Genomic DNA, 25,970 nt, shown 5'->3' with positions numbered 1-25,970 from the left:
GAGGTAATAACCGACTCACACAAAGAAATACGAAATATTACGTATGTATGGTTCGTGACATTACGTATGTGTCGAAAAATAATATCGTTACGTTTACCTGGAAATAATTGAGAGCGAGAGTTAGTCAGCGCAACGACTTGATTTTATTTGGATTTCTTTTTTTATTATTTTATGTGCCTTTCATCGAGGTTCACGGAATTAAAAGAAGAATAGACGAGAGATCCGACGAGAATAGACTACGGACGGTATAGTGGAATAGAAGCAAAATAGCCAGGGGGCCAATTGCGATTGTCGGCCCTGTGGTTTTCGAGGCATAAGAGCGGCTCTGAGCCGTAGGGCCCCCCATGATTAACAACGCGCTGCCGCGTCCTTGCGTGACTGAGATTGGTTGGCAGCGGTGGCCTATGCCTCTGCATTTGTTTATCCGTTCGCTGGTCGACTGCAAGGTTTGGTAAATCGGTTCGTTTTCTCCGTACCTATTCCCCCGTTATTAGGCAAACGCAATAAACTTGGAAAAAGTAATAAGGTGCCTTCGGGGAGGGACCGGAGAGTGGCACAGCTGAGCTATGTCTGAGTTAATCTGCCCGAACATGTTACTGAAATGTTTCCGATGGAGATGAATTTTGGTCGGTACACCGATCACGTGATACGATCGGTAATCTCATTAGAAAATTCGGTAATCGCTGATCGGCATAATAGCTGACAATCGTGACCGTGGGTTGACTGAGGTATTGAGAATAGATATACCCTATCTATCCTCAATGACTGAGGTACCTCAAGATGATAACCCTTACGATCATTCATATTTTCTCAGCCCCTACTCGATCGTGGTATTCGAAAGTAGTCGCATAATAGTCGGTACACTTCAAGAGTGGACTTGGAAAAGTAATAAATCGGTCATCCGAGCCACTTTCCGTTGTTATTATACAAAAGTAATACACTTGGAAAAAGTAATAAGATCGTAATACGGGGCTTACGTCCTGCAGCAAGTTCAGAAAATGGCCTCAGGATATTTCCGTCTCTCTTTTATCCATGGTGAAAAAATATTCTTCTCCTTTTTGTTCTCGGATGGCCCTATATATCCGACGAACGTTGGGAACATAGGAATGGAAGGAAGGAACATCAATTCCATCTCAAACTCGGGGATGGTCAGATAGATATTTGTTACATGTTTTTCTTTCTTCCGGAATAACTGCAAGACTAGCCACAAAGTTGAGGTGCTTCGGCATATCCCCCAATCACGTGTCAGCGTCCTTATCTAGCTCTTCCGTTTCTTTTATTTTTCAGTATCTTCTCCTTATACGATGGAGTTTGGCGTTGACGTCGGCGTAAGCATCGTATCCAAGATCGTTATGGCCCTGCGTCGTGATATGACAGAATCCCAAGCCGGAGTAAGATTGATGCTTCTGGGGAAAAAATAATATGCGAGGTGGACACTTGACCAGCCATAGGGACTTCTGACGGCCGGCGGTTGCTCGCTCTATTGCGCGTTCAAGCTTTTGCACTTTGACCCTGGAGGAAAATATTTCATTATAAATTTTCGCGAGCACGCAGCTTTCGCACGATCGCTTGAGCGTTTGAGACGCAGAGGAATTCGATATGTTCAAGTAGCGTAATGTGTCATCGCGTAGACATCGAATTTTTTTCAACTGCTTATGAAATTTTTCATCGAATTCTTTTGAAAACAATTTCAAGGCTGAAAATATGAAAAATTGTCGGAGACTTCGATTCATATATTTTCCATTTCGGTCAATTAGAATCTTTGACGATACTCGTTTACAATTTTCAATTCATGCACGGCCGTGAAGATATAATGAGCGGAATACGAGAGGACGATATTACGATGAGGTATATGCGTGCTTAAAGAATCTTTCATATACCCTACGGGTCCTCGCCCTTGATCATAGATTTTCACACTCAGTTAGCCACTAAATCCTCGCTGATTCTGAATCGTCACGTAGATACATACATATATATACAATCCCGAGGACTCGTAAACGCGTAGCTTTCATATTTCTAGGCTTTTGATCTTGTTACAGCTGGCTGACTGGCAAATTTGTAGGATCATCGTTAGCTGCGCATCGCCTGCGATTTCACTTTTAGAAAACTTTGCAAACAAAGATAAAGCGACGACACGGTTTTTTAATGAGATTTTAGCTCAACAAAAGTTGAACCCTAGCGTTTTCTTTTTAATGTGTGTGTAACGAACCTAATTGCCGTCTGATAAACTGCGTTTTCGGATTATCATATTTTCTACCCACAGTCGAGCACAGCCAACAATCCCAACCCCACGATTTTCACGAACCTTGGAACAAATGCAGGGGATTATCGATCCTCGTGATTCCACACGGCAGAAAAATTATATCAGTTGAATAGAAAGAAAACATCATTCGCGTGAGTAACGGAGTGGCAGACTGGGGTCACGAAGTAAGATTTCATTCGAGACAACTAACAATAAGTTCTCGGTGCTAAACGATCAAGGTCAAACGTTGAAACAAAATAATTCTCATTTCGCTAGAATATAAAAAAGATTGAGGCAGTGTATGTTTATTTTTGTGAAATGCCTATTCATTCGCTCGAACTTTTTCTGCACCCCGAAACGTAAATAATCAGCAATAGCTTGATCGCTCCGGTGGATACATCGATTTGGATTTCTGAGCTCTAAATACCCAGAATCAAATGAAAAAAAAAATATATTATAATTTGTGTTTCAAGAATAGACTAAAAAATCAAAGGGGTACGCGTGAGGGTCAATGGTGAAGGGTGAATGCGAGTATAGATGAAAAATTATCAAATCGGCACTCCGAGCCACAGGAGCATTAGATTTGTCGCGTTTACATATACATACATTTAGTTATACGTCCTCGTGGGTGAATCTTGTGGGTGGTTTTATCCCGTTCCGATCAAAACAGATCTTCGTAAGCCGATCAAATGGTTCTATAAGCAGAAATTAAAATTAATTTGCGTCCCGTGTAGCGGTAATGGGGAGAATCCGTCGTGTCATGCGTCAGATTGGAGCGGTCGTAACCGAGCAACGCGTCACCGTGTACAGGTCTTCGGACAATCTACCAGCTATGCGAGGCCTGGGATGTCCGATGTTCAGTCATTAGGCGATGGAATGTCCGGGAGGACCCCCGCGGCGGACACGAGGACGGAGAAACGTACGGACCATTTTGTGAGCTGCTGTGCCCTGTGGGTTGTATACGTCGTTCTGCTCTGCACCAGGTCGGGCCACCGTTACGCGCACACGTGAACGCGCTACGTACGCATCCTCTTTCCAGGTAGGCACTTTGTACCTATAGCCATAATACGTACCTCCGCTTCCTCACCGACACACCGGACCCTCTTCCACGTTTACGTACGACGAGTACAATTGTCCTCCCCGCCCAACACAGACGCGAATGTGAGATGAACCACGCACGTAAGTTCATCTGCGGAGATGCCATCGTACCGATGTGTACAATAATAACCCGTGTCGATCGTATCCGAGTTTAACTCACGACTGCGGTGACGCGTTTTAGTCACTTCTTGTCGTGTAATAAACCTACACCGAGAAAACCCAATGCCCTCGCGTCCTCCGACCCCTGCCATATAAATTTCATCGGACATACCTGTATCTATATGTGCTCGGCCCGAGGACCACCGCTGTTAGGCCTATCCTGGAGAATCCTCAGACCGTTGCATGCAGGAACGATAATAATTGGGTGAAAATAAGTGAGTCCGAAGGGTGGTTAGACAAACGTCAATTTTAACGCACGTTACGATTGGTTCTGACTATGAGACAAAAATTGGCACTTGTTTCAGACCGAGAATTTGCAGGAGTTGCACGAGAGCAAAACTGTAGTGTAAAAATCTAAATGCACAACATTCCGAAATCTAGATTTCGAAAAAACTTTTAACCAACTCCTAACATAAAATATGATTCGCCATATTTTGTGGCCATTTTCAGCTGACTTCGGGGGTTGGATTATTTTGACACGTGTCGTAGACGCTTAAGCCGAGCTTTGCAGCAAAATCGGTTCTAACTGGTGTACGTGTGATATAGATATATTTTATTTTTCGGCGTGCATGTCAGCTGGCGATGAACGTGATAGGTACGGTAGATAGACGGTGAGATATATCGGTCTGTAACAGAAACGAAATCGAATTTTTCTACTGCAAAATATGCGGAAAAAACCGTATTATATATATGAGCGGTTTATGGTTACTGACAATGAGTTGTCCCGAATCCTATATGCAGCGCGTATGCGATAACTCCGTATCAAACAATGCCGAGTAGAGCGAGACCGTAATGTACAATGTGAATATGCAATAAAATTAGAAGTCAAGTTTCGGAATTCGCGAAATGCCATTAAATTAAGCAATTTCGAAAACCGCTTCGCTACACCGAACCTGTATCAAAATCCTTCACTAGGATTATACGACTAATCTATGCATGCATCTACGCGTCGCGTATCGATCCTTCTGGGTCTACGGCCAACCCTGAGCAAGCGTTTTATAGTGATCCAAGAATTTACCGAGGCGTCTGAAGTTATATATAGGGACATGTTACTTGAGTGTCTTGGCTCGATTCTATAGACAGATATTCCTTCTGTACTCGCACGGGTGTGCATACGTCATGCACGTACGTACGTAGGAACGAAATGTGCACGTACGTACACATGGAACTCGAAGGTATGGAGGATGTGAAATGTTCGTTACGTTGGAAGTGGATTGAATACATATATATATATGTGTCGGATATTCTACGTGCGGGTGCACCATGTGTGTTCGGGGGATTTGATTCTCTAATACCCGCCAGACTCGTAATGTGGATAAGACGACACTTCGAAATTGGCAGGATGTACAAGTCTCGTATGCAGTCGTGTAACTGCGTGGTATATATCTACCCGCCATTCCCTCTCCGTAACCAACAGCGGTGGAAAGGTCATCTGGACATGACTCTATTTCATTCGATCATAAATTTTGAATAATATAATCGATTTATCGGTTTGAAATCTCGCCTGAGAGACAAAACAGTTTTCTAAAATTTTGTAATACGTTTGAACGTCAAACTGATCAGTAGGAAATCGACGTTCGAGTCGAAAATGAAATATGAACGTTAGCGTTCATTTAACACGCCTAGCGTTCCAATTACATCCATTTCGATGATGAGAGTATGACGAGAGGAATAATAAATATCACCATCGGATAGAACGAATAACGACAGCCATCACTCGTATATTATGGTACCTATAACAACTCGCAGTCGATCATCGTACACGATCTTTGAAATTGCAGAGGACTCAAAGGTGTCGATGATTATTCAAAATCACACGCAACATACCCAGTAAAATTACGACACATAACACCGGTGATAAGAGGACGGCGAGTTTCATATCCTTCGAAATATATAAAAAGACTATCCGAATCGAAACTGCGTGGTACAATCCGGAGGATTCCGGAGTAATTAAAATCCATTACGGTGAGTTATAATCGTTGGCGCGTTGTCCAACATCTCGGAAATTCTGATCATATTAGGGAACAATTAGACTTGCCAATAGGCGTCGGGACGGTCGTTTAACAACGACGTTGAGCGTCCATTGTCGAGTGGTGCACTGCCTAATCTACCCAGCGAAGCGCGAGACTAATTAGTCTCGAGTAATAGCCTTACCGTCACCACCGACGACGCTGCTACCGCTACCCTTATAATACAAAAGTATGAAAGATCCCCCAATAATTTAGCAATCGGTGTTTCAACCTGTCTCATAAACTTCGGATCAGATTGCGCTTGAAAGTAAACTCTGCTAATAGCCAATAAAATGGAATCACAAACTACAACTCCAATAATTATGTAAAAAATGCGCACGGTGATCTACCATGACTTGAGATAGCTTGATACATCGATATAACTAAGAGATTACACCGAAGATGAAAATTGGGAAACAATATGCAATTTCGTGGGCGTTTTGTCAATTGCTATCGAAGTATGTCGTTCACATAATATATGAGTATGTATGTGTATACTTACTTACATGGACGTAAAACTATCCTTAAAACATTCGGTTCACGTAGCTTCTCGTCCCCGCGCTTCTCGATCGTGTCGAATTTCAGGGAGACTCGGTGTGCGTTCCGGGTAGCACCTGACACTAAAAACGACCGTTGGTACACCTTGACCTCGAGGAATACTCTGTGACCACGTCTCGAACGACACGCAAATCGACATTTCAATTTGTGCCGAACACTTGTCGTGTTGACGGTCCCGCGTTCGCGAGCGGTATAGTGATGGTGTACGGTGTGATATGATACATACATGAATAATGTATACGTATATGCATCACCTAAACGTATGTGCCTGCGTTTGGTTGGGCAGTCGATCGCAACCGTCACGACGACGGCGTAACCCATGCCGCGAACTACACAGCTCACACACACGAGGAATCACTCATTCTCATTGTCTACACGAGATCGGCCTTGTATCATTTCGAGACGCATTACTTACGCCCGTCCGTGTATCCTTCGGACGAAGCCATTCTTCTACCGATCCACTGATCCTTTCCACACCGCGACGTACGTAGCGGTACAACCATACGAACCGATACGTTTGCACGGTATCGGTGTGTACGTACTCAATGCATAGATACCCAGGAGTCGTATACGCGTCCTCTTTTATACCCGGAGTGCAACAAGGACTCTCACGACTCGAGGCGAATCGAAGCGGTGGTGTCACAGACGGAGGTGAATGAGAGAATATGTGAGGCAGCGAGGTTCGATCGTGTGGAGCCATCACTCGGTTATGCAACATATTGTTTACGGCACAATGCCCTCGTCATTGCCCTTGTGTTCGGAGTTCAATTGAACGGACTTTTCCGGTTCGAGAGACGCGGAGAATCATTCTTCGACGCAGGGAGAACGAGATGTTATAAGAGAGCGAACGAGATCGGTGACTCGATGCTCCCGAGGGAACCGAAGGAATCGCATATTTGCCTTTACGATCGCGTTTATACTAATTAACGTCTCCACCCACTCGCCATATTTCTCACCACGCGTCAGACGTTCCGACTAATTGTAAATGTTTTATCGGTAACAACCGAGATGAACTTATGATTCTCCCTGGTGCTCGTGCGCGGTTATATGAAATGTATACGCAAACAATCTTATACGAATATTATTTTCGGCGTGACGAGCGGACTCTGTTTGGACAACCGTCCGCGAGCCGATCATCACGATCCTGTCAATGATTGTGAGGTATTACCTCGCATGCGGACGGAGAAGACCCGTGGAAAAGTATCGATGAGTATCGGAACTGTTAGTGTCTGTTCGATGGTTGATGAGAAAAAAATTAATCAACCGCTCACAGTATGAGTCGAGTCCTTTGTCTCTCGGTCGGCACCACGAGTCGAGAAGTGTAAACGGTCGTTGTCACGGTATAACTATACATACACTTTACCGATACACGTGTGCACGTACGCAAGTTCGATTTACCGAAGTAACGCCGAATCACGAGGGCTGAATACCGTTGGCACCGGTTACGAGATTAACAACCGGCTATCGGTCAGACCACGTGCGTGACACGCGACATTCTCTTCCGCCCACGCGTGTCTTGCTCCGGCGTACTCTAAAGACGTATGGTTTATGAATATGGGTGTGTGAGAGTTGCGGTCGGTACTCTTTTTTAAGATTTGTTAAGCGCCGGAGGTATTTTTGTGACGGTGAAATGGACGTAAATGGACAGCCATGCGCGAATCCTGAATCACTTGTGAAATACGGTGCAGGAAGTGGTTGCGTTCTTGGCAGAGCTTGCGTCTCTCGTTTTCGAGACCCTGTATACTCGGTGAAAAGCTCGACTACGCGGAAATTCAAATTCCATCATATATTACACTCACGGATGTATATGTAAGACTCGCTTTCGTTTCATTTTTCACCTCGGAAAATACCCACTCCGTTGTGCGAGGTAGGGATTTCGAACCCGACGCCCCCCCTGTACCGGTGTGCAGATTTACTACCGAGAAGAATCACCACCGTTTAAAAATATTTCGCGCTTCGAGTACCACCTCCATTTAACCCGCGGTCCAACCGACATCGCGCCGAAGTGCCGAAAATCGAAGACGATCATAAAATTCTACACGAACAACTTTTATTGTAAAGCTAAGACGATAAAAAGTATATACGGTGTGAAAAGAAAAAGAAAAAGAAAAAAAAACGAACAAATTACCGCTTTGCTTTTTCGCAATAACGTATGGCGAAAGCGAGCTTTTGAGATATATCGGGTGCATACTTGTGTTCTTTGTTCTTTATTCCTCCCTCTATTTGCTTGATACATTTTTTCATAGAGAACGTGGAAGTTACCATAAATCCATAACGTTTTTGGGGTTGAGAAATCTCCTTTTACCATTTGTTTCGAAATTACATCGCTACCCATAGGTCCACCCTTCGCGACGCCCCGATGCGTCGTGATATATGTGCTTATCTAACGTCTGTAACAAAAAATCACGTTACAATGGGGAAATAAAGACAGCGTATACAACTGTTGGATATAATCTGGAAGATTTATAGAGGGAGCTTGAGCCGTGGTGGTGGGTGCGAAGGTCTCTGCAAACTCACGAGTAAGATGTCCGTGTAACGTAACGTTTGGGTCGTCCGAGACCCTCCCAGACGCTCAGCGACGCCGTCGTCGTTGTCGGTCCAGCTAGCGTGGGGCTATCCGAATCGCCCGCCGAGTCTCCGTCTCTCCTCTCGATGAAACGCTTATGTCCTCGCTTGTATTCTCTTCCGGGTTTCAGTTGCCACCCCATATCGCCGCGCTAGGCGCCTGGCAACCGCCGTAAGAATCGTAGGTTTGCAGCATCTCCGAGACAAGGGTGTGTCGAGGGAGGGTGCAGTCGTTGTCCCGCGAGGCGAGGCAAACATTCGCTGGACGTGGTGCGGGAACGGCCGATCTTATTCCCCGCCTTTCCATCATTCCTGTACTACTCGAGTGTTATTTTGATAAACACGATGGTGCAGCAGTCCACTCGATGGCTCTGTAAATATCGTCCTCGCACGAACAACGAGGTATCTATGACAGATGAAATATTTTCTGACAATTTTCTCTCGTCCGCGTGAGAGTTCGAGCAAACTGATTCTCATGCTTCAAGATTTATATGGTGTGTACAAAGCGATTAAAAACTCATATTCATTTGAGAGTCGCTTTTCGATGACTTCTGGTTGAATGACGCTTGAGTGGATCGGTGTAAAATTCTTACGATGGAATGGTGGGATTGAACGGCAATAATCGCTCGAGTTGTTGAAAGCTGGATCAACCTGCCGTTTGAATTAAACGCAATAGAAAATTTTCTTCCGGCTTAATCGGAATGATATAAATAGGAGAACGATGCAAACTAATACCGAGAAACCAGATGGAGAATAATTGCGTGTAATATGAAGGAGGAAAAATTTGTTTATAGACGTAGTTACGCGTCGCAGGTGATGTAAGTTCATCAACACACCGTATATTCAAAATTTAACGGCTTGACAAATGCCGGCACTTAAATCTCCACGTAGCTCATATCTTGAGAAACGATTTTTCACTTTTGCCCGGTGAATCATTATAGAATTATTAGCCGCGGTTAGTTGAACGTCGCGTGACATTCATTCGAAAATCATCAAAAATCACACACCGTCCCTTATCCGATTCATAATTTGACGTCAACTGGTCTCTCAATGATTATTGTCACCTTTGCGATCTGCTACTTTCCAACGAATCTTTTTCCCGAATTAATTCATGTCGAGCTAATTTTTCATATATTTTCATATATATTTTTCATGTCACAATATATATTGTTATCTACAAAACGTTGTAGAGCTTGATAAAACCTCTCAGAATTCTCCGGAAGTGTAACTATGTACAATTCTTGGAGAGCCCAAGAGCCGTGAAGATGTGTATGTGTATAGGTATGTTACGATGTAGGTTTGTACCGCATATACTGTATACATTTAAATGGTCGCCACGCGTTACAAAGCGTCAAAAACGTCGGAACTGAGCCTATTTCGCTCTCGGCTTGGTTTTACACTGTGAGGGTCACATAATTTTTCCCTTGGTTTTATTGTGTCAAACATTAACTGTCGGAGTTAGGGCGCAAGTTTCACAAGAGTGTCTTTTATTTGTGTTGGGTGAGCCGAGAACCGCAGAAGGAAAAAAAAAAGGGAGATTATTGTCCGGTACCCGGAATGATATTCCCCTGGCGGTGGGTAATTACTGTAATTGCACAATGATATAGCAGTCTTGTATACTCTGTGACGCGAGGAATGTCAAATAACGGAAAGTGATTTCTGGGAATCACCTCGCGACGTCAATCCAAATATAAACTATTTTACATACATACATATGTACAGTACTACCATGTACTACTGGGAAGATCAAATTATTTATGTTTGGCAAATAATTGTTTTTGAAATTGCGGTGATCGCATTATTAGCACGACTACGAGGTATGTAATACCCCGGGGTTTCCGATAATAATATCATCCCCTCGGTTTGAAGGTATTTATGCGAATATTAGCAACTCAATTCTGTAAGAATATAACACCTACACGTTTTCTACCTTCTGGCCTTAAATCCTCTGAAAAAGTTATAAGCAAAGTATCTCGAGCTGAAATTGAAAGAGGGAAAACCTCCAATTCGAACAAACTTTGCGAAGTCTGGATTTAAAACTTCGGTAAAAGTTATCTCAACGCATGAAAAAGAAAAAACGAAAGTGGAGAATCTGAATATTACCTGGATAAGCGTCCGTATCGTATATCAAACTACTCGTCAAAATTCTCACCTGCGATATATCAATCAGAGAAGAAAACAAAAAAAAAATCCAATTGATAATGTACGTACGTAATTGCATGATTTCATTCACGCGGATATGACTCAATTCGTTACCATCACCCCGAGTGAATGATAGACGTGCATAATGACAGAAAATTGACAGAACAAATAATAGAATATCTCGAGGGTAGAACGACGCCGTTGTGTAAACGTTGCGCGTGTGCTCACATGATACACGCTGTTCTTTCCATCGTTGAGTTCAAAACAGCGATTTGTTTGTGTAAGGTTAAATGAATATTTTAAAGGCCAGTTCTATTGTCCTCATAACTATTGTTTCAAGCCTTGACTGATTACGTCTGTCAACATGTTTCGTTGCGATATACCGTCAGAAAAGAGCTGAGCGGTATAATTTGCGGCAATCGTCGCGTATTCGTTGCACTCGCACGTGAGTCGCTGTAATGGAAAACGAGTTGAGTGCCGCGCCGTCGGCATGTTGTACAGTGATTAGACATACCCTGACTATAGAAATACACCCGTCGCGTATGCTGCCCTGCAGTAAATTCAAGAACCTCGTACGATTACGTCAAAAGATTCGATTGCGCCAAAGCTTTTCGTCCTCCGATTTAGCGAGGTGACAAAAACGAAAAAACCTTGCGTTGAATGAGAAAAATTCAACTCTAATCCGCAGTCTTCTCAACTGCTAATATTGGAATTATACAGAAAAGGGCCACTTTCTTTCACCTATTTTCACTAGCCGGTGAAATCGGTGAATAAAAAAGGCGATCTTCGACGTCACGAGGAGTGGAAGTAAAAATATTGAAAGTCACGAGGAGGGGTGTCTAAGTGCGCCTGCTGACCGTGAAAAATGAGCCTGTCCCGGAATCTTCGTTGACGCCTGCAGTGTAAAATAAGTCGCGGAGAAATTGTTCCGGAGCGAGATGTTTTTTTCGGTTATTTTTTCGCACAAAATCTATATACATACATCGGCGGTGGGAATTGGAAAATTTTTATTTATCGCACGTGAGTCCGATTTGAGCCGAAGCCACGGTCGAGCGATGGGGCAACCTTTTCGGCGAGCGCACCCGCCTATTTTATCATCGATATGCCTCCGCGGGCATCGGTGGATCGCCGGATCCCATTACGATGCATTTTATTGCACCGTCAATACCACGAAAGGGGGAGAGTCTGCAGCACCGCCGAGATGATCGTCGACCTAGACCCGGATCTGGGGCATGTCTCAGGCAACGTTCGGACGCGGTTATACATTTTATGCTATCTTATACCTTGCTTGCTTGCGTCCGTTCGTTCGTTCGTTCGTTCTTTCGTTCATTCGTTCGTTCCCAGTTCGATCGGAGAGCAAACGCGTCAGAGCGGAACGCATCGTGCAGCGTTCTTGCCTCAAGATCTCCACCGCCGTACTCGGGTCTTACCTCTTTCACCATAGCTCATCTACCATCGTACAACTTCATTTACTTTATTTCATCGGTTCTATTTATCTGCGGTTCGTTCCACGTGATTTCTCGCTTCGGTTATCTTCTCGTTTTTTTTCTTTTCTTTCTTTTTTTTTTTTTTTCTTTTTTTTTTTTTTTTTTTTTTTTTTTTTTTTGTAATGACCAGAAAATTGTCTGAGATAAACCGTTTACCATGTCGGCAAAGAAACGTGGCTCGGTGCAAGCTATACATAAAGACTGAACTATGACTTCTTAGAGATACGCGCTTACCACCGCCGTTACTACCGCTGAACCAACGTCAGATCTCGCACCGCAACAATTCGCATACGAAACGGGTGTTAAGCTAATTGTAACAGTCTTCTCAAGACGTCGAGAGACTTTTTCACATGAAGATAGGGTACACGCATACTTCTCGGACAAAAGTCAGAGACTTGTCAGAGCTGAAAGCTAGGCGTAGAAAAATTGTGCATCACAATCTCCTACGGGGATCCGTCGTACGAAGTTGAGATTTTTACCGAGAGTTAAGCCGAAATCCCACGGCACGTGTATGGCGAATGTTTTTTTTCTCCTATTAACTCGGAACATCAGGGTTGAGGTGTGAAACGCTGAATAATTATCCGCTAAAAATCAATGAAATCTGAAAGATGAGAAGTTTGAGGCATAATAACACGGGCGATATGCCAGAGTTTTGCAAGATACGAGTCGCCGTCCGAAGGATGAAAAAAACGAAACGTGGGGTGGGCCGGAGGTTGAAGGTAGAAGGGATAGATAAAAGAAAAAGGGTCAGCGGTTTACGAATGCAGAGCAAGAGAGCGAGGGCGTCACGAACCCGTCAAGGATATCCTTTGTCTACACGAGCGGTTTGCCGGTTGTAATTTTTGTGAAACGGTTCGTCACGACTTTGAGCTATATTAAAAGTACGCCAATACCTGCCTCTCGATGTAGGGATATATATACATATATAATACCTTTCATATTTTATCGAATAATCTTTCGAACTGACCATTAAGAGGAGAATTATTTTTACGCTGTATCAACCTTCGCAATACATCATTTTATAGGTACGTACGTGCCCACTATGTTTCAAGCCCGCTCAGCAGATCGTACGTATAGGGGGATGGCAAATAATTGGAAAATATTGAAAGATCTGTAACATCTGTATAACCTAGGTTGTATGTAACGTGCGTACAGACGTAGATATGTTCAATATATCTACTGTACAGGTGTACGTGGGGATATATGGGGATATGTGTACAAAGCCGTGGTTGAGAATTAAAACGTGAAGTCGAATAAAAAAAAATACAGAAATCTCAGAAAAGTAATACGATCAGCCAATTAGCTCCGTAATAATACCAAGAAGATAATTTATGGAAGCTTACGAGAGAATTCTCAGGGGCTCGAGAATCTATCAAAGATATAAACTTGATCAAAAGTAGAGAAAACAATGATAATGATAACCTGTCAGAATTTGACATATATGCACTGTACGGGTATATTGTGTTAAAATAGTTTCAACTCAATACACCTGCTCCTAAAAATACCAACCACGATTTAGGCAGGTAGGCAAGGGCGACTCATAATCCAAAATCCAAGCCTCTGCAATCGGGCTAGACATGACGATAGAGATTTGAAGAAAAAAAAAAAAAGAACAAATACATCGAAACGCTTCCTCGTAAAGCGTCTTAGTGTCAAAAGGCAATATAACGAAGGAAATCAAATCCCCAACCGTTACCGTTGTTTATCCGAATAATCTTTCAGGGACTCCACAACCTTCTAAAGACACAACTGTGTAGCAAGTCACCGAACAGGATTAAGCCAGAGGGAGACAAATTCTTGTCGGACTTTTACCTCCTGTTTCGAGAAGCGAATGTCAGTTTTTCACATAAAAAAGATGCCTTACCGTGTGCAGGGAAAAAAGCTGCAGATGCAGAAGTCGAGTATATAAATTTCATTATATGTACGTGAGTCGGCACGTGGGTGTTCTCCTCGTCCGGATTCTGTTCCTTTCCCTCGGAAGACACGTGTCCTCCGAGATCCGGAGTCTGCCGATGTGCGGCAAGGATCTCTCTCTCTCGTTTATCTGGCAACGGGTGTTCAGCGTTCGGTTTCAACTCTGTGATAGCTGCGACAGAAGGCTGTGCATTTTTCTGGCCTCATGACACAACAGAGTCAGGTGACAAAAACGGTCAAATTTGATCTTTCTTCATTGCGAGAACCGTATATTGGGCGATCGGCAAGATTCGTGTACCGTAGACTTTTTCATTCGCTTTTTATTGCTCCTTTTTTAACGTCACCGTGAATTTTCTACGCCACAGTATCGCCCGCATTGGTATCCGGATCGGATCATGCTGAAATTCCTTTACTCGCACCTGTCGATTCCTCGCATGGCGTGGCACTTGGCACGAGAAATGACTTAACTACACGGGTTTCGGCGTTTGATTCGAATGACTTATGTATCACGTCTACGTATAGATATATTTCCCTTCTACGTTTAACAGTTGGCAGCGTTCCTTATCTCCTTACTGCACACTACGTGTAAGTGCACGTCTGTATACACAGAAGTACTTTGGCAACGAAATCCTCTGTGCGAAGCTCGGTGTACGGAGTACATCGCGATACCGGTGTACGATAACGATAGCGTGGAATCGTACCGGTGCGGATATAAGTCATTCCCAAATGACCGCTCTCAGACGTTTGTCTTTCATAGAGGACCAACCAGAACGATGTTCGCTCTGTCCTTTTGTCTTCTCCTCCTTTTGTCTTGAGCAGCTGTATTCCGGTGCTGGCTGACTTGGGTGCCAGTGTCCTTTGGACCTCGGCCTCACCGGCGCTATACTATACCCACACGCCGTAGTCCTGAGATGACTTCCAGCACGATCGGCGGACGTGAGACACTTGCTCGAGGGCATGTAAAGTCTCCTTCACCGGTGTGCAGCCTTGCACCGGGTCACCAGACCTAATGAGTATTCACTCGGCGTTCGTCCCATCTAGTCCAATCGTAAAAGCGCTCTCGTTTTTTGTTTCAATTTTTTTTTTTTTTTTACTCGTGGTTTTTGCAGAAATCATAAGTTTCCCCGCTCCGTCTTTCCCTGGAGATCTATTTTGCAGCACCTCAAGAGTCTTAATTTTCATTCAGGGGAAAGAAAAAAGATAACCGTATCACGGGCGCATTGATTCACTATGCGTAGAAGTTGGGGAAATGCAGAGAATCGTATCGTCAAAAATTTTCACATGTAATTCGACAACTGTCATACGCTTAGTATTTTCGGTATGTACCGAGTTGGCCACCGGCAATGTTTCGATAACACCGAAAAAAACAGCTGGAATTTTTATTACAGCTGTCTAGGACTGTCTGAAAAATGTCCCAGCATCTCCACCGAACGTCCGTGTCGCTCAAGACTCGCGACATCTGCATACGGCAGACGGCCAGACAGGCGAACACCCAGTGCACCAGGTAGCCAGCATAGTAGTACAAAGACTCACCACAGGTTAATAATTGCTTTGCATTGTGCTCGGGAGATATCGCAATCATCTGCTCATGGGACCCGCACCGCAGGTAGTCCAGGCCCCGCGGTCGGACGGATCGGAGCCTTGGATCAGGACTGAGGCTCGCGTTACGCCACAGAGGAAAAAGAGCAGCGCTATGGGGGTCCGTACGGGGAGTAAGAAAGACGTTTGCCCTTGCCTAACATCTGCTTTTACCTGTACGGATCCGTGTCGTCTATTAATTACCTGCACTGTTCGGATCACCAATTTGGAACGATTTATTTTTTATCCAAATGGAAAGACAACGGAATTCAGGAGAAATGGACCGTTTCCGCAGTTCGAGCATGTCGTATATTAACGAGCCATTGTCATTGTCTCCGTTGTCCGGAGCTTTATCAACGTCTGACGAAATAGGGGGCGCGTGTATACGTACGTCAGAATTACATAAACTCACGCAATGGTGCGGCTACTGTTGGGATGGAAGTAGTCATGGGTTGGGGCGGTAGCCACGGCGGATGGCGGATGGCGGAGGAGGAGGCAGAGATGGAGGTGGAGGTGGAGTGGAGGGCGCTTAGAGGTTTCTGGCTCCGTCTAGAGTCCTTCTTGAAGAATGTGGACAATTTAACCGGACTCTTGTAATGTTAGCGTTTTTGTTTCAGACGTTCATTCTATTTCTAGGGGTCCCGTAAGCTTCCCTTTTCTTTTCGCCTCGCTTCTTTTTCTCTCGCTTTGTACCGCCCTTTTTTCGGCTCCAAGAGGATAAACATTTGACGTGCTTTTTTGTAACCACCCGAGGCACTGACTTAATGCCTCACGCCACGCTCGGTAACTACAACGCTCCGTAATTATTGGTCAAGCGCTGAAATAATGCAAAGATAGCCGCGTATAGTCGCCTCGCTTTCGACCATCACTCCTTGCATAATCACGATGGTACTTCTAGGTAACTGTTTAACAGATTTTCGGCTTCACGAAACTACCCAACACGGATTAACAGGTCATGTGCGCCATAAGCCGGATTAATTCCTTAAGTTCCGGTACTTTCATTCGAAATGAATAAATGAACCGACCCTATTTCAAGAATTAAGCTCAGCTCGATAGGGCTCGATGGAATTTCTCAACCTCGGATTTCGTTGAAATATTTACTTCTCATGCAGAGATCATGATAGGTACAACGAAATCTCGGGTCGCGCAGGTACTCTTCAACGATAACTTGAAATTTATTCAATCGTCGGATCGATAGTAATTTGTTCGAGCCACCGCGCCGCACCGCAATCGAACCTGCAGTTGGTCCGAACACATTACGTTTTTTTACGAGAGCGGCTCGATCACCCACAGCAGTAGTCGGTTTGATCCGGCTTAGGTATCGGTGCTCAATTTTCATGGCGATTTGATAGCCACGGGCTTTAGCGACCGCGAAATGAACGCTGAAAGCCTGTTGCCGATGACAGAATTTTCAATCGATATTATATCGCAGAAGTTTATATCTAGTTATTAAATACGTGAAACGCCCCGGCTCTCGCGTACAGCACACTTAAACCGCCAAAAGCAGCTGCAGCCAACGAGGTTACTCACCCCGAAAACCGCACTGTCTATAGCGTCTATACCCCGTATTCGCTTATTAGGATTTAGATGAGCAGCTATATCACATCTACACGCGACTCTGAGTTTGACACGCCAACGCCAATTGGTGTCACTGTTCTACTCGATTCACCGCACGATTTACTACTGTAATAGTAGCGGGTATGCGCTACTTTTCAATTGATCAAATCTTCAAATGGCACGAGCCTAGAAGAACACCGATCCGTTACATTCGTGGAATTCCACGTCGCGCGAAGTGCGGCAAATTTCATTTGATACCGTTAAAACGATCTCCCGAACAGGTAGATAATATCGATACCCTCCAACTAAGCAGCCACGGTATCACGAATACAAAAATTTACGACGATATGCTCGGTTTCGAAGACCGGTAAAAAAATTGTAATACCGCCTACGAGAGTAGGATGTAAGGGTTTCCACATGCTGAACGTGATTACCACAATGACCACTATATGTATGTGTACGCGTACATTTGGTTCCATATAAGTTTAGTAGGTACTCAAGGGAAAAATTCTACGTGTAGAGTGGTACTAATGGCCTCATTACCGGAGGCAAGTATACACTCAAAAAAGTACAGAGCTTCCACCTTCTTCACGGCGGCAATATATACATTAAAAAATAAAATAAACCTCGTACACCGATATCATTTTATTCGCGACAAAAAATTTCAGCGATTCGAACAGTGTATGATGATATTGTAGATTGTTACGCGTTCTCAATAAAAACGGAAAGAAAAATAACAGAAATTAACCAATAATACCGTAGGGCAGGGATCGCTCCGTTCGCAATTAACCGGTATACGAATCGAACGGACTCTCCTCGGCACGATCGTTGGATAACCTAATTAATTTCATTGCCGATATAGGTACGTAGAAGGGGAGCTTTCAACTTGTCGCCTAACTAAATGGCAAATGTCTTACCGCGCGGTGACAAGCGACTCGCACACCGCCGCAAACGTGGGAATTAAAGCGCATTCAATAGCACCGCGATACAATGAGAGCGGCGCATACCGAGCTTGTGCTTTCAATAGCGCAGTTCCTAGTAGAACAATGATTTTGAGTTATTGCGGTCGTATCGTAAAAAAAGCAATCACGAATAAGAACCGCGTGTAGCATTGCAACCACCAAAGATACAAACGCGAGCGAGTCGGGCCCGTCCGGTCTGTCCACTCGTCCCTGAGGCTGACTGCTGCCGCTATCGCTGCTCTTGCTGCTGCTGCGCCGTTGTTGCGTTGGCTCCGGGTTGACCGGAGGAAGAAGAAGTTGCGGCCTGCTCTCGACCGCGTCACAGAGCTCATTGAACTTACAGCTTATACATCGGCATCTGCCTAAGTCAAGGCGCGCGGGTACTCGAACCAGTAGTACGAACGGAGCTATTTCTCTGCGCCGCTCGACGACGACGTACGTACGAATACGTCTATACTTACATCGGTGGGCAGCGGCTCATATGTCCAAACGACCCAGCCCGGTCGCGGAGTTGTTCACGTTACGCGAACACAACCACACCGTGGACGCCCCGACGAGAGAGCGCGGATTTGCGCTCGGACCACCGAGTCATCTTGATTTTCTGCAGTTCGAAGTTTCTACGGGTTTGCATAGGAACTGCAAAAATGGGTGACGTAAATAGCCACTGAATCTCACCTTCGTGCTTTGAGTTTGTCTCTAACGACGAGTCGGACAATCATATTACTTGACTACTAGCATTTGCACATGCTTTGAGCAATGCCTTTTTCAGCTTTAAACTGGATCGAAAGTGAAAAGATGAGAATGAGAAAAAGGACACGGATATGCGATATCATTGTTCACCTTCAAAATTACGGAGCACCTGAGACAGAGTGACTGCATACGAATTTCATGATTATAAAATTTATAAATAGATTGCGAAAATGACAACAAATATCATAAACCCAAAAGTTGACGCACATCGAGAAAATTTGATATCATTTAATCATTTCGAAGGTAGATCGGAGGATTGATGGAGACAGCGTCAGGGTAGGGTGAAGATCGTGAATTATATGATAGAGGAAGTATAGCGTTCGAAGAAGGTCACGAAAAATGGTGCCTTGTCGAACAGTTGTCGTCGCACAAAGCTTGAGATTGTTCTTGTTATCCTTAGAAGAGAGATTCTCTCTTCATTTGGGAGACGAAAAAGAGCGAAAGAAAGGATCTATTGTCCTGGTTTCTGGGTCCTGGCAAGGATCACAGATTAAGTTGTGACCGCGAGGTCTACTTCGTGCGTAGATTCGCATCTCTGTAACGTACGAAGATGAATTTCCGCTTTTATTATTAATTTCGGGCACCTATGATGTCTTTGAATTCTGTAAATTCGATCTCCTTCCGTCGTTCAATCAATACGAATTGAGTTACAGTCTATAATCGCCGGCCGGAAAAAACCGACAACGTGATACGATACGGTGATTTCTCGATCATTATCGGAATTTATCTGAATTCGCAGTCATTCACATCGTATATACAAAATACACTAAAATTTCCTCGAACAAATTGCCTAACCAGCTGCCAACGTAAATTATTCGGAATATTCGTTGAATCGCCAAGATATGTATTCGGTTGACAAGCGCCTCAGTATTTCTCTCAGTGAATTTTTTTCCACAAAACTTGTTAAAATAAATATTGCATACACCAATTACATTGCAGGACAAATTCGAATACTTTTATGCATGGAGATTCACACCTACACAGTCTGTAATCCGATTATAAGTGAGCGTACCTGCGCCGAATCGATGCATTGGCTTAGATTACAACTTGGTTCGGGGAATAATAATCGTATTTTGGGAACGCTGTTCAATCTATTCCGCAGATCGCTCACTCCCGTGTACGTTCATTCTACGAAACGCCATCGCTGTGTAACTTCGAAGCATTAAATAAACCACCCTTCAAAGTTCAAGCATTCCACATACGTATCTACTAATATAGTTACTTATAAAATACAATCGACAATGGATTATCAGATCATACCAAATTTCAGATTCATTTCCTTTTCTTCATTTTTTTTTCATTGATTGGTAATAGTTACCAGTCTCGGACTCGCCTCCTACCTTTTTCATACCTCCTTTTTTTCAGGTTGATCATCCGGAACGGTCGATCGAATAAGCTTTGGGGTCATGTAGTAGGTATATTATATGCGTCCTAAGGGTTCTCGCGCACAAAAGCATCGTCGGTTCGTCTGGGAGGGATTTTCTACGAAATGCTTCGATTCTGCGAAATAGTTGAAGGCAGGTCAGGCACGCGGTGCTCTTATGTTCCCATTAGCTTAGCGATTATCAATAATTCAGGTACGTATATTCCCCCCACCTCGTCTACTTTCAGCGAAATGATGCAGTTATATCTCGTTTCGCGGAATATACGGAATATACCAATGCGTATATACCTATGTATGTATTACATAATAATGCATATCCGTTCGTCATATACGTAAGTACACATAAGTACATTCAATCCCACATAAACACCTGTTCAGAGGCTTGCAAATAATACAGCATTTGGCCTTGCAGGTATATAGGTAACAGAGCTGATTAACGTAACCATGATGACCTATTCATGTAATCGGCCTGTAAACTTCTACATTCCGTGAAAAATGATTCTCCGTAACTCTGAATGCCTTAATTTTTTTCGTTTTTTCTCATCTTCTTTCCTCGTGTTTTTATTTTCCTGAACGTTGCCTCTACAACGAGTATTACTCGAACCATTTTTGGTCAAAGATATACCACTGCCTTTATAAAAAAGCCTGAGGAATTTCTTCTCGTTCAACCGGCATATTACCAGGCAACCCCTCGAATTCAAGGTGTACTGTATTCCGTCAAAGGGCTGATAACAAATTTGAAACTTTCACCGTACGCTGCTGCTGGGACGATTACCAGCCGCGGGGCAACAAAGCCAAAATCAATGTTGAGCCCTCCGTTCAGCGATAACTAGTCGCTATACCATGTGGCGTAACATTTCCAATTGGAATCGACGCGATTAATTAGCGCTCTCCGGCTTATATCTGCTGGCTATCATCTTTCGGTTACTCGAACCGCGATTCTTGAATTAAACGGTAGTTGTGAATGATATATCGCGAAGACACCTAACAAAGTCGAACTACGCACGGAAACCGGACGTATGGACTCGATGCACAAGACTCTATATTTTTCTTATAGCTTCTCCTCTGCTAGTCCGTCATTCCTTCTCTCCGTTCTCTCTCTCTCTCTCTCCGTTCTACCGTCTGTCAGCAATTTCGTTTCTTCAATGAAAAAGTGCCACTATTCCTTATTAGCACCTGGTGACATGGCAGACGACGGGGACGGAGTCGCCTTCCTCGCGAGCGTCACACGGTAAGGTGGTTGCGACGAGGGGGGGAGAGGAGGCCGCTGACATCTGGTCTTACGAAATTGCATTCGGAGGAACAAATTGTCCTCAAATGGGATGAAATTACGCGTCATTTCACCCTTCACCCCGGAAGAAATTGGAGTTTAATTTTGAACCGAGGGAAGTGCTCCGCCAGCGTGTCCTTTACCGTCACCGCGTTATGTCGAGTTTCTTTTCCCCCTTATCCTCATCCCCCTCTTTCTTCGTTTCTCCTCCTATTCTTCTTCAGATACTCCATCGGCGAGCCAAAGAATTGCAACCATATTTTTTGACGACGATTATTTTCCAATTTCACCAAAGGTATCCTTAAATTTCTTGCGGTCGTGCGGGCAGCACCTCTTTTATATATACCTTTTCGAAATTCCTAACAATTTCACCCAAAACTAAGACCCTTTTAATTTTACGTTATATACTTACCATTTGGCGATGATTAGGAACAGGACGGGTCGAATGGCCCTGGGACATGGGACCCAGGCATTGGAACTGAAAAGGTCTCCGCTACCTGCCGCACGCGGAGAACCTTTTCTAGGTATCAAACACGCGTATACTTCCACACTGCTTCACACGGACAGCCCATAGGTGCGAGTAGGTGTACAACTGTACGCATATACACACATACACCACATCCATCCGTGTTGCGTGTAACAGGTAGTAGACGTACGCAGAGTATAATACAATACCAGTTTGCACAACGTGCGATATACCTGTGTGCACGATTCGATACGTGTTCTCTCGTCCGACGGTGAATAGGTATATAGATTTATTCCAAAGGTATCAAGAAGCAACCCGGAATTACTTTAATGTGCCCGTAATAACATTGTCTGCCCGTCTTTGTTTAATTCATGGTAATTTTGTCATTATAAGAGGAAGCAAACGTATCTTTATTTATTTAAAACTTTTATTATCTCCGTTGGACCGGTCATTTCGCCCGCATTTAGATGAGTTTTTAATTTGGTGTGACGCGAGGTATTCGATTTAACGAGCGCGCACGGACCCCTTAGTTCTACCACCCTATATGAATAACATTAGGCACATTTTCTGATGTAGGCACCATCTATACATCCACTGTATATTAATACAGGTATACTCGTTATATACGTCCGCGTACGAACACGTACTTATATACATATACATATGGCCGATGCATTTACTCACATGGAATCGGCGTACGTTTTTCACCGCGTTGTGACGTATTCGAGATAAAACTACGACGGGTAAAAGTGTGGATTTTAATTCTCGCAATTTCTAACCATCCGCTGTCAACCTCAACCAATCCGATGGATGGAATTTTGCCCGGCATGGAAAAAGTGCGTTCACTTCACAACTCTCACGAGTTCGCGATGCGTCGATTTACCCTCAAAGGTGGTGGGTCGTGTGAGCTGCAGCGGGAGGAGGTGATATGTTATTGGACAACGTTCGCACTGACGCAGCAGCAACAGCAATAGCGAGCAATATACCCGTTAAGCTAGATGCCTTAATAATAATTCAATCCTCCGAGACACCCTGCGCGCATCAATACGTGATTAATCATGATTAGAATAGCATTCATGACGAACAGTTTCCCTAACAACGTGACGCTGCGACGGCTACTATACATCATATTGCGTCGCAGCACCACCAGCTCCGATCCAACTGATTCTCCAACCGATTTCGATTTATGAACGTGCGCTTGGTAATCTGTTCATTTGTATGCTCTTGTTTCTATGATATAACCACCTGGGCACACCGGTACCTCATACTTTCCGGTTGAACATTTTTCCCTTTTGTTTCTCTCTTTTTTCATACCGACGTGAACTACCGCACCTGCGCCATTATTGTTTCCGTATGAAAGATCGTTCACCACGTAATCGATCGATGATCTTCATCGGAAAAATACAAAAATATCGACGTTCATTCCCCCTGACCGGAAATTGATTCTGACGATGTGCAGTAATGAATATATGTATACGTAAATTATCATACCGTGCCTGCGGGAGTTATTGCGAACGTATCGTATCGATCTACGAGCCTCTCGCAATATCCATCCCACTTCCCCATTCAGGCTAATTCGCCGTAAATCGGGAATTTAATCGCTCAGTTTCAAGCGGATGTAGTCACGAATTCCACGTATTGCAGAATATCAAAATTTCGAAAGTTTTTTGTTCCCGAAGGCAGTGGAAAATCAATCGGGGTTCACTTTGACCGGTTGTACGAAGATGGGAAAAAAAACACATAAATTTGATAAATCGAACCCAGCGACCTGAACGGCTAATCCGCGATCAGCTTTACGTAGCTAAGACAGCTTCGACAATCCGTCCGATTAAACTGCAGGCGTTGTTCGATGGCTGCCTGTCAGCGCTTTATTTTATCTGACCGTGGCGACTCAGCGGCAATCATCCATCGATTTACGAAACAGCGTTCGAACCTCGAGGCAGGACGGTTATTCACCAATTTTCCCATACTCGTGTTGTATAATGGTACTCGTGGCGAGAAAATCGAAACTCATGCATCCGAGGAGTGAAGATCGTTTACCGGAGATTGCGGAGTTGGGTTTTCCACCACTTGCTGCGGGTGATCGTTATGGCGTGAAACCCCTTCCAGAACTGCTGATAACCGTGTTGAACTTTACTTAGGTCAGTACCTACCTACGCGGCACTTCTAGACGTTTGATAACAAAAGTAGAAAAGGACGATCCGATAAGGACTTGGGCATATCAGTAAACAAGAAGCAGAAATAGATGGAACGATGCCACCTTGCTTGTGCAGGACGCGTTTGCTCGGGCGTGGTCGCGACGAAGTAAGGGATGTTATTTGTGGGCGTTGAATTGACCATGTTCCGAAACTGACGGTTCGAAGTTCAAAGTTAGCGCTGTTTGCGTTGGTGAACAAGCTCTTTAATTCAGAAGATCCCCAACCACGGTTTAGTTGTAGGTGCGCCAAGGGTGATTAGCGTTCACTCGATAAATCAGCGATCAATCATGCCAGCTTATAGCCATTCAATGCTCCGTGGGATTATCTGTTTTAGTATATGTCTATGCGGCGGTGGCGCGTTGTGGTTGAGTCGTTGTTCATGGGCTAGTAACCTTCACCGCACGCACAATTCCTACAAAGCATCCTCGGTGTTGGTAATTAATGTCCCTCGGCTGAATATGGCGAACCTTTTATGAATGGAGTTCTTCGCTTCTATAACTTGACTTACGCTGGCTCAATGAAATAATAATTCATTTACTCGGTATCGGCTCGGTAGGTTCTTCGATCGATTATATTCCCGATAATTGTTCGTGCGGAAACCAATTCGCCTCTCTTCGTTGATAGGATCACGGAGACGTAAGACGAACGATTACCTAGCTATAGCCTTGTATCGGTAATTCAAATTCGTCGACTAAATTCTCGTTAATTTTATTCAATCGTTGAATATAAATTGTGGTTCCTATCGCTACCGGTAAGTTGCTAAATCTTCAACCATTACGAAATGGGCCTACGAGCTATCGGTTATTTAATGATACTAATAGTTTACCGGGAATCCCGGGTACATAATGTCCCATCGTTCGTAATTCGGTGTGGGATCAACGTTGGAATCTACGATACGTCGCGTGCGATGACACTCCCTAAACACCCTGTCTAACGAACGATCTCCAAGTAAATTTCGTAAGCGATAAATACTTGTTGCAGCTTAAACAACGGTGTAACAAGAATGTACATACGGACGATCAAAGTGCTCACAAATTCAGGGGTAGATGACCCCATCGCAGTGGTTCGCGACACAACCCCGTATACCAGATTCGCTCGAAAGACAACTTTATATCAATCTGAGCGAAGCGTTAAGTTTTCTATCGGAGAGCTCGATTGGCGACATCGGCAGGTCTTCCGCCAATTTATTCAAATCCCGTTGACTGATGAAAGGATTACCCAGAAATAGTCCCCCTCCCCTTCGTTCGCTCGTCCACTTTTTCTCCTCCGCACCCTGCTCTTCATCGTATATGGTTATAAGTCCGACCGTACCATATACATTTCACCACCCACTCCGTGGAAACCACATTACTTATACCTGATTCTCTCGCACCAAGGCCCTACGTACGTTGGCTTATTCAAATCTGTAGATTATTATCCGATACTTCGTTTCGATCAACGTGCCGTCCGCTTTTATCCTTTCTCACTATTCCGGAGACTTAATACCGACTTAAACCACCCGGAATTCTCGTGACGAAGCAATTGAAAATTAGACCCGAAGCTTTCGAAGAATGAAATTCATCTCTCAGTGCCTCTCGATAGAACTTATTGCTGGTAATACACAGGCGTGTGTGTGACCTTCTTCAATGGAA

General features: G+C 44.1%; 1 long non-coding RNA gene across 1 annotated transcript in view; it reads left to right on the top strand.

Annotated features, from left to right (window-relative positions):
* Positions 1-2,769: 2,769 nt before the first annotated feature.
* LOC125500141 overlaps positions 2,770-25,970 on the top strand; it is a 50,320-nt gene continuing 27,119 nt past the window's right edge. The window contains exon 1 of the long non-coding RNA XR_007277351.1: positions 2,770-3,281. This is a non-coding gene — a long non-coding RNA (uncharacterized LOC125500141). The remainder of the gene's footprint in view (positions 3,282-25,970) is intronic.

This window comes from Athalia rosae, chromosome 1 (assembly GCF_917208135.1).
Source record: "Athalia rosae chromosome 1, iyAthRosa1.1, whole genome shotgun sequence".
Lineage (NCBI taxonomy): Eukaryota > Metazoa > Arthropoda > Insecta > Hymenoptera > Athaliidae > Athalia > Athalia rosae.
Note: the sequence above shows the minus strand (reverse complement) of the source record. Positions and strands in the feature narration are given on the sequence as shown.